The following is a 10,011-nucleotide window of genomic DNA, read 5'->3' as shown; positions in this document are numbered from 1 at the left end:
AGAACTAACTTTTGCAGGGAGCCTCAAGCAGCCTTCCCCTTCAGAGCCATTCCAGGCAGTGGATACAGAACAGAGGTGTCTGCCTGGCTCCTTGCACGCTGCAATGAGGCTTCCTGCAAAGCTTAGTGCTTTGCGCTGCTTCTAGCTATGCCACTGGGCATGGGGGAGAAATGCTACAAAGCAGAATCAGAATTAAAAAATGATTTCCTGATCTTCTGAGAAGCAGAAGCAATTATTACTTTTTATTATATGTAATAACTTGTGCCTTGCATTGATGCTCATCTGCAAATTACTGCATTTGCTTAGTCGATGGAGCACAAAAGGGTATTAAGACCAGGGATAAATATATAATAAGCTTTGGCCTATAACTGCTCAGTTCAGGCAGAAAACAGATTATCTTAGACAGATGGAAAGGGCAAGAGAGAAATGCCTGCCCAACTTACCTGGGCCAGAGTTAAACAAAGCAGCATTTCTAAGAAAAGGACATTCCCAGGCAGCAGAGGCCGGGATTGTTTAAACGTACAACACAAGCTGCAAGGGCAAAACATGAACTAGCCAGTCTGTTAGTCCACTGAGCAACGCAAACATGGAGAGATCAGGGGGAATAGTGCTTGCACTAATGCAATCTCATGAGGAGGTATGCTGTTGCACCAGGAGAGCACAATGGTGCAGCAGCTGTGGTGGTGATGGTGGAGCTGCACGAGGCCAGATCAGAGCACCAAAGCATCTACCCTGCAAAATGCTGCAACAATTAAAATTCTTTCATGGGGGAAGGGAATGGCATCTGAAAGTGGTTTGGAACATCATGAACCGTGGATCTATTCCAGTGGTTTGGATGTACCCTGTGCAGGATTGATCTCTAACCGCACTATACAGCTGCCAACACAGAGCTGTATTTGTGTATTTGAGCATGATGATGATCACCATTCGCTCCCCACCCCCACTCATCGATTAGTGTTTGTGGCCAGATTTCCCAACCTGGTATCCACCCTGTCCCTTCTATTAGCAGTTTGCTATATCAATGCCCTTCTTGCTGTCCACTCATCCAGTCTTTTGGCTTGCTTTCCCTTTTTAAAATGAGAATCTACCCTCTTCAGCATTTATCTATGCTACCAGTGGCGTAGCTAGAGGGGGGGCAAAGCACTAAGTTTTGCAGGGAGCCTCACCGCCGCGTGCAAGCGGCCCCTGCCCCCCCTTCAGATCCATTCCAGGTGGTGGGTGCAAAACGGAGATGTATGGCTCCCAAGTGGGTGGGGAGGGGCCCCTCGCATGCTGCCGTGAGGCTCCCTGCAAAACTTGGTGCTTTGCACCCCCTTTAGCTACGCCACTGCTAGTATAAGGGAGGTGTGTGCCACTGGCTGGCCGGCTGGCGCTTGTGGCAGTGCCAGGCAGGTCACAGCCTGTGGTTTTCACACCCCGACACACACAGAGCTGCCCTCCCCCTCCCTCCCCGTCTCCGCCCCCACCCGAGCCTCCTCCCCCTCCGCGCTTTCTTCCCCTTGCCGGATCCAGCGGAGCTGTCCAGCCTTTGGTGCTGAACCTGTTTCCCGACGCAGCCGGTGCTCCCGTTCCCAGGCGAGCCACCAGAACTCGGCTGGAGAAGCTGGGCTGCCTCCTGCGCGCGTTTGCTCCCCGGAGACTCCTGGAGATCGTCCCAAGTAGCCAGGCGAGCTTCCCTGCCTCTCCTACTTCTTCTAGTTTAAAATAGTAATAAGAATCCTGGCAGGAGAGGAAAGGGTGGGACCCCCTCTCTGCATGAGCCCCAGACCAACCCCTGGAGAAGTTCTCTGCAAGAGGGGCTGCAGGAGAGCAGTCTCTGGAGAACCTCCCCCAGAAGAAGGCAAAGACCAAATTCCCAGGGAGGACAGAGGTCGTTCCTGGTCATCTCCTTTGCTTCAGGAGTCTGACCTTCCTTAACCTCCGGAGGTTCTGCCTGAAAATCTCTCTTGGGGGCTTTCAGTGGCAGCTTTTCCCCCATCGAGGGGATACATGGTTTGGCCAGACCCCAGCCTTGCCTTATCTCTGGGCATCCTGGACAGAGCATCTGTGGACATGGAAAGTCTGTTTGCAGGCTTAGGGAAGTGAGAGGCAGAGAAAGAGACAACCCTGGAAAGTTGTGGATATACCAGTCTAGAGGAACTATTGCAAACTCTGGTCTTGCGACTCTTATGGCTTGAAGGTAGGTAAAGAAAGATCAGTGTCTATTATCATTTTTCCCCCTGCAAGTCATATGGACGGTATATAGAAACACTTGGTGAGGATAAGCATAGAATCGGAGATGTGTGGGTAGATGGTAAATGAATATTTGGGTCGCAAGGGGATGAGAGGTTGAAGACAGACCGAATGAGAAATATTTACTGTACAGTAATCCACCCAGAGAGAGCACCTGGGGTGAATTTTTCTTAAATCTATTTCTGCTGAGAGAAGGTGAGAGTCAGGCACTGACTGCTTTCAGGTTGAAAACAGCAATGAGATTTTCTGTTTGACATTCTGGATTTTGAAGGGGGAAAAAAGGAGGAAAAAAACAAACATGTTTTTCCACATGTTTGTGAAATGGTAGCACTCCCAACTTTTCTTTGCTTCTTCCAACAGGGTCTGTGGGTGTTGCAATTCTCTGTTACACACATAGTCATGGGAGAGCTACTCTTCCTTTGCCTTAAAATCTGTCATAACTCATCTCTGTCACTTGCACGAATACGACAACAAATTAATTTTGCAAACTCCAGAAAAGGTATAGACAAAGGATGCAAGAAAACTGGTGGGAAATGAGAAGCAGGGTGGAATGGGAAGCACCAGGAGTACCTTTAGATGCCCCCAGGATCAAAGGTAAAGTTTAGAAGGGTGGGAGGGGAGGGGAAATAGCTGCCAGCTCTACAGAACAGTTTAGTAGCTTTGGTTTCCAGACAAAGACTGCGCTTAAACTTTCATCTTCCTTCACTCCTCCCCTCATCAGCTAAAAAGCTGTCCTGTCATTACCACAAACAGCTCTACTGTAGATGCCTTTGTACTGCCATCAATCATTTGGACATGTCCAATGAGTTTGTAGTCTTGCTTGATCTCATAACCTTGGGAAGTTGGTCACTTTTATTCCCATTTTACAGATGGGAAGACTGAGATTATGGCAGTTATTGCATATGCAATTCTGTTGCTCAGCTATAGGGCATACTCTCCAATCCCACACATACACCTATGGCAATCAATGGGAAGCTTTGTGTGGGAGTTGGTTCTTCACCCCGTGGAAAATATAACTGAATCCAAAATGTCAGTGGGAACTTGCTTTGCAAATAACTTAGGATACAATATCCTTTTCAGATGTAGAAAAAAAGATGTTGTTTCCCATGCACGCCTCCTTAACTATCTCTAGGTACCTGTTTGCAGGGATATCATATCATGTGAATGAGGAAACCAAAGATACAGCTGATAGTAAATTCAGAGACTGCAGTAGCTGGCAAAAAGGGGCTGTCGTGCTGGTGAGGAATTTCTGTCATCTGTTCCCATCATCACTCCATTCTCACATTCAGTTATCCCACACAAGAGCACGTTCAAGGGATCAAGAGAATTGCTTGTGTATAGACTGCAGGGGGTGAGGAGAAAATGCCTCATGTGAATTAGCCATTTCATGATCCACCTCATCTATAGGAATATGGGTGGAACTGAGGGCTGTGTGGTTCAGGAGTCACAGTCCCTGGTGATAAAGTTCGTTATCATTTGCTAGAACAAGTTGATAATAAGAAGTAATGGAGGGATTCTCCATTTCTCCTCTTTTTAGAAAATGGGTTCTGCCCACCATGGAATGGTTTGGGAACATTTTAAGATTGTTGCTCATTTATTTCATGTACATATGATTAATCACTCCAAGGCCTTGACAGTGCGCAGCCTCCTATTTATGTATTTTTTACGCCTTTCCAAAGAAGTCTCTACAGGTTGCTACTGGCAACCCAGAAGGAGGGTTTTTTTATTTGTTTTTTGGGTTTTTTTCAGCTTTGGCTACAAAAGAAGGAATTGTTATATACAGAGCCAAGTCTGGTTCATTTATTTCCCTGGAGGAACATGGATTCCCTCTGTACACACGCAGAGAGAGGGGGGGGGGGAGAGATTTTAGATGCAGGAAAAATGATTAAAATTGCATTTCCATGTGACACTGAGGGGATCTTTTCTGGAATAAGTAGCAATAGTGGTTGATGCTTTGTTTTGAACAGCAAAGATTTGAAATAGTTAGGGTGCTATGTTGTGATGTATTGGGGCAAGCCAGCAGCTGAACTGCTGAAACCATGTAAATCCCACATCCTGGAAAAGTTGAGCTTTCTTTAAAAACAACACTCACAGAGGAGGAAACAGAAACCTCGTTAAAGAATTAGAAAACGTCTGCAGGTGGAGATGAGAAAGAGGAAGAGAGTCTTCTTATGTTGCCATTTCCACTAGTCCAAGGCAGTCTCTACGATAATGAAGTTGCACTGGAATCTCTCACTAGGATGTCAGAACCTAATGAATTGATGTCTCCTTGCATGACAGAGGTCCTGTTAGGTCTCCATACACCATGCCATAGTTGCACGCCATACACCATGCATGCCATAGTTCAATCCTTTCCTACAAGAGATTCCAGGTTCAATCCCTGGCATCCTAAAATCAGACTGGGAAATATTTCTATGGGAAGCCCTGCTGACCCAGTGCCAATTGGTGCCAACAACCCTGATCTGTCTCTGTACAAGACAGGTGTAGAGCAAGCATTTTAGCTGAGGATAGGAAAAGGGCAAAGGAGCAGGAACCTCACAATCAAGGCATAAAGACAGTTGCTGTCCCCTCCTGTTTGCACAACAGGCACTCAGTGGCATATTCCATCTGAATTTGGAGAATCCATTTAGTTATCATGGTGAATCAGGGACAAACTTTCCCTCCTCCATGATTAAGGCTGCAATCCTGTACATACTTTCCTGGGAGCAAGCCCCATTGAACACAGTGAGACTCCTAAGTAAATATGCATAGGATTGTGCAGTAAACCTAATGGCTTAAAGCCATTACAAATTAATGGCCGTTGCTCTATCTTGTTGCAGTGGACCCTTTAAACTACATTTAGACTTCGGTGGTGAAGGCTCTGAGTGTCTGTTCTGAATCTACCGTCTAATCCATTTCATGGCCCGAGTTCTAGTATTCTGGGCGATGGAGAAGAAAAGTCTCTGTTGATTTTTGCCACACTAGGTTTACATTTATAAATCATTATCATCCCCTCTCCCCTTACTGTGAATTGTGGAGACAAAGCGAGAAAAAAGAATCACTTTCACAAAATACTGAACTTTTGGGCCATTTGCACAAATGGATTAACTTTTTATTAGAGAATGTTTCAGTTTCATGAACAGAAAAACAACTGGATAGCAAATACAAGATCCCAGAACACGGCTACATACAGTGAGAGAGTTTTGTCAGTCACAAACACAGAGCATTCAAGTCTGGTATGTAGGTCCGTTCCAGGGGGTTACATGGGGTGAGTTGGAAGTCCATAAGTCACTATATTCAAGGCTAGAGCGAGACGCGCTCACTCCCACCTTGCACATGGCCAGCAGTGCCAGGCCAGGCTTCTTCTGCCAAGGGCAGCCTCCGGTCGCGGGTCCTGGATCTAGGGGGTCCTCCGTGGGTGGCCTCCACGGTTGTCGCCGGCGTGTCTGGCTTCTGGGTGGGTTGTTCACACGTTGTAATAGTGAGGCACAGATCAGCATAAGGTGACATACAAAGCAGTAGGCAATTAGTTAAAGAGGAAAAGAGAGTAATATAGGAAAGGAGTATGTCGGTCCTTCTGACAGCATGTGCAGGTGCAGTTTGTTAGGTGGTATAGAGTCCAAGGTTGGAGGCGGGCAAGGCCCATCTCCTCACTGCACGGGGCAGGTGGCATGTCCCCCCAGGCGCCCCCAAGCCGAACAGTCTCTTGGTTGGCTTAGGGGCTTTCGGGGGGGTCCACCTGCAATGCAGGTTGCCTCCAGCGCTCCCAGAGCTGATGGGAGGCTGGCAGGTTGGGTGGCTCTCCTCCACTGTGCCAGGAGGGCCAGCCGTGGATATTAAACTGGTTTAGGACAGACAAACACCCCAAAGGAAGAACGATTTTGCAGTTGTGGCCTCAGAGAGGTAGACTCTCTTCCACACATTGTTCTGCATTGTGCTTTTAATCTGGTGCTCAGAGACCAGTATCTCCCCTCATTGTCAGGAAACAAAAAAGGTATCTCTGAGATCACCTCTTTACAACTTTTGCTGGCAGGTGAATTTGAATCTGTGACCCTTCCAGTTGCTAAATTTCTACATTTGAGCAACTTGAAGCGGGCTAAGTTGCTGGTTCTAAGCAACTTGGAGTAACTGTGTAAGCAAACTGGTGTGTTTTAACTCTTATTTCTTATCTCTCTTTTAATATATACCTTCATACATGACTGTTTGGAGATATTAGTTGTAAAACTATATGCCTAATAAAGGTCTGTTGTATGTTGTACGACAGACAAACATAAATATTCCTTGGGAGAAGTTGGAACTCACTGATGAGACCCAATTTTTCCATGTGTGATGATTTCCCAGAAAGTTTCACTGATGAGAAGGTGACTCATGTGCTTGTTTGCTCCTAGTAGCCTTGACTGGACAGCTGGAAGTGGATCAGGGCAGCAGTGAGGACTGCCAAGCAAGCACAGATACTGTTTTACGCACTTTAAAAATAACATGCTTGTAACAGAGCTGGCCAAGATGTCAAGTAGCTCCTCCTTCCCCTTACGAGATGCTGCTTCCCCTTCTGCTCATTTTGGGACTTCTGTCTGGGTGCTGGTGGATATTAGAGGGACGGATCACAGCCTGCGTTTATGCAGAAGGTCCCAGATTCTGGCATCCCTAGTTGGACTGGGAAAGACCCTTGTATGAAATATGCAAGCCAGTGTCGGGAACACTGAACGGATTGGACCCCTTCTCTGACTCCACATAAGGTGGCTTCCTTCCTGTGCATGCCACATCCACTAAACATCCACTAAAATTGAATGTCAGGAGAATTAGAAAAGTCAAAAGAATACATTTCTTTTCCCAGCATGCAATTAATCTGTGGGACTCCTTGCCACAGGATGTGGTGATGGCACCTGGCCCAGATGTCTTTGAAAGACAATTGGACATATGCATGGACAATTCCATCAAAGATTACAAACTGTGATGAGTATGTGCAGCCTCCTGGTTTTAGAAGTAGGTGACCTCAGAATGCCAGGTGCGAGGAAGTAGCACCAGGATGAAGGTCTCTTGTTGTCTTGTGTGCTTTGTGAGACATCCGGTGGGGCCACTGGGAGATACAGAAAGCTGGACTCAGTAGGCCTTGGGATTGATCCAGCAGGGGCTTTCTTATGTTCTTTTTAAAATGTTGTGCTTTAAGGTCCACTGACCTGACTCCGCATAAGAATTTGTAAGTGTTCCAAACCTGATGCAATTTGCTATAGGACTGCATGCCGTACTCCCAATAGAAATTCTAACACAGTAAGAGAAATTCAACATGCTGAGGGGTCTTGCTGCCTTCACCTATTTGAAGACTGACGTTTCTGATGTCAGGATCTTGCTCCCTTTTTCCAGACACATGGAGTTATCTGATACGTGTGCAATAGGCTTTGCCTCCCGTATGATCCAAGCTCCACGTTCTCTCACTTAGCCTCCGCAAACCCCATTATTACAATAATAATTATTTCAATCGCCTGCCTATTGCTCCGCAATAATACTAATATGTGGCTAATTAAACAAAGAGTGCAGGGCTGCCACACACAGCAAGATTTTGGCATGCAACGGCGGTTGGTTCAAGACCTCTCAGATTGTTAAAATGATTTCCGTTTGCCAAGTAATTGCCTCCTCTAATGACAGCGAATAAGGCTGCTGCTCTTTCCTGGCGAAAGGCAGCCGTGTGGACCACTATCAGAGCAAAGTGATCCCAGTTAGACGGTTTTACACGGAACCGTCCTCATAGATCAGATACTAACAGCAAAAAGCAGAGAGTCCTTTGGGCTGGGGCTGCAGTGCAGGGGTGGAACATGTGCTCTGCACACAGAAGGTCCCAGGTGGAACTTGCAGAATCTCCAGGTAGGACAGAAATGTAAATCAGATCTGATCACATCGAAGTCAATGATAAACTATTTAAAGAAGAATCAACACTGAAATGGAGCAACCATCCAAACTGGAATTGGAATAGAGTAAGTAGTTGAGACTGAGCCAAGTCAGGAAACCCTGGTGTATACTTGTGCATGCGTTCTTGCACATGTGCGCATTTCGAAGCACAAAGCATTGGTGGAAAAAGAAAAGTCTCAATATGGCACTGTTACCACTGGAACATCAATTCATACTAAGATGCAAAATCCTGCACTTAATTATCACCAGCAGAAGTCACATAATTAATGTGTTTAAAGCCTAGGATAGCTTTTGATAAAAGGATTTAGGCCACAGTCCTAACTGTTCGTGGCTTCTGAGTGTCATAAACATGCTGTAAAGCACATTTGCACCAACTCAGGAGTCAGCTAGGATGGCAGGGGTGGGAGAGGGTGGCGAAAGGACAGAATGGAGATGGGGAGGGGCATTTTTGGGTGTCCAGGAGGTGGATCAGGCTTGGGAGGGAGTGGGACCAGCCACATCAGTCTGCACCAAATCCTAACCCCCATCCCTGATCCGAGCAGCTTTATGTGGGCTGCTCGGAGTTGCCCCAGCGAATTCACTGGTGTAGATCTGAGTAGCCCCATAGAGGTGTCTGGGGCTCAACATGGGGTAAGGGGGAAAATATCCCCTTATCCCAAGTTGCCCTCTAGCCACCTCCTAAATTGCAGGCCGGTTGGGCTGCCCAGTGCAAGTTAGGACTAGGATGCCCAACAAATACTTGGAGGGGAAAAAACAAAAAACAGCTATTAATCATGATGGCTGAGTGAAGCCTCCATGTTCAGGTGCAGTACATATTTGAAGACCAATTGCTGGGAACAGAAAGAAGCTCCGTTACTTTCATGCTTTCCTGGTGGCTGGTGGAAACAGCTGGCTTAGAAGGATGTTTGGTCTGGTCCAATGTTCTCAGTGCTCACTGCCAGTCCAACTGAAGTTGTTCATACAGCTGTGTTCCCACAACTGTATGGGTGTGGGGCAGGAATGTGGTGGCACTATGGGAAGAGGCTGCAGATGATAGCTCCGCTGTGGTTAGAGTCAATAACAGCAAATCCTATATATACTGAGTCTCTCACATACACCTCTCAAGGGAGTGAAGGCTCAGTGCTACTGGAAGCATTCTGGAGAATGAGATATTCTAGCACAGCGATTTTCAGCCTTTTTCATCTCATGGCACACTAACAAGGCACTAAAATTGTCAAGGCACACCATCAGGTTTTTGACGATTGACAAGGCACACCATGCTGCCAGTGGGGGATCACATCTCCCATTGGCCCTACCTAATAAATGACCTTCCCCCAAATTCCTGTGGCGCACCTGTGGACCATCTGCAGCACACCAATGTGCCACAGCACAGTGGTTGGAAATGGCTGGTCTAGCAGTTCCCAGACTGAAGGAACATCGGAATGCATGCTCTGTGTATAGAGGGCAAAAACACTCCCAGTGTGTAGAAAATTAGCATCTCAGCAAAAGGAATTTATTCTTCCCACAATGATGCTTTTTTATGTACTGTAGGGAGGTGGGGATAATTAAAAGATGTCACCTCCTACTCAATGCTTGAAATGGTCCAGCATTCCAGAAAAAGGTCTGCTGCTTAGTTGCACTGAATCTATAAACTGGACCTCACAAGGTTCTTTGAAAAGAACAGATGCTTTGCCAGTGAGCTACATCCCCCTCTCAAATTTAGCCCAGAATATTTATCTATTTACAGGATTTATATCCTTCCTTTCCCTCTAAAATATAGCATGTTCAAGGCACCCTATATATATATAATAAGAAGCCATAAAAACAGTAAATTATAAAAAAAAAATTAATAAAAATTACAAAATAAAACAGCTGCCACAGGATGCCACTAACACAACTGCTAGAATTTTTCCACTT

The sequence above is a fragment of the Tiliqua scincoides genome, chromosome 11 (genome assembly GCF_035046505.1).
Source record: "Tiliqua scincoides isolate rTilSci1 chromosome 11, rTilSci1.hap2, whole genome shotgun sequence".
In the NCBI taxonomy this organism is placed as follows: Eukaryota; Metazoa; Chordata; class Lepidosauria; order Squamata; family Scincidae; genus Tiliqua; species Tiliqua scincoides.
The sequence above is the reverse complement of the archived record's forward strand: the minus strand, read 5'-3'. Positions refer to the sequence as shown.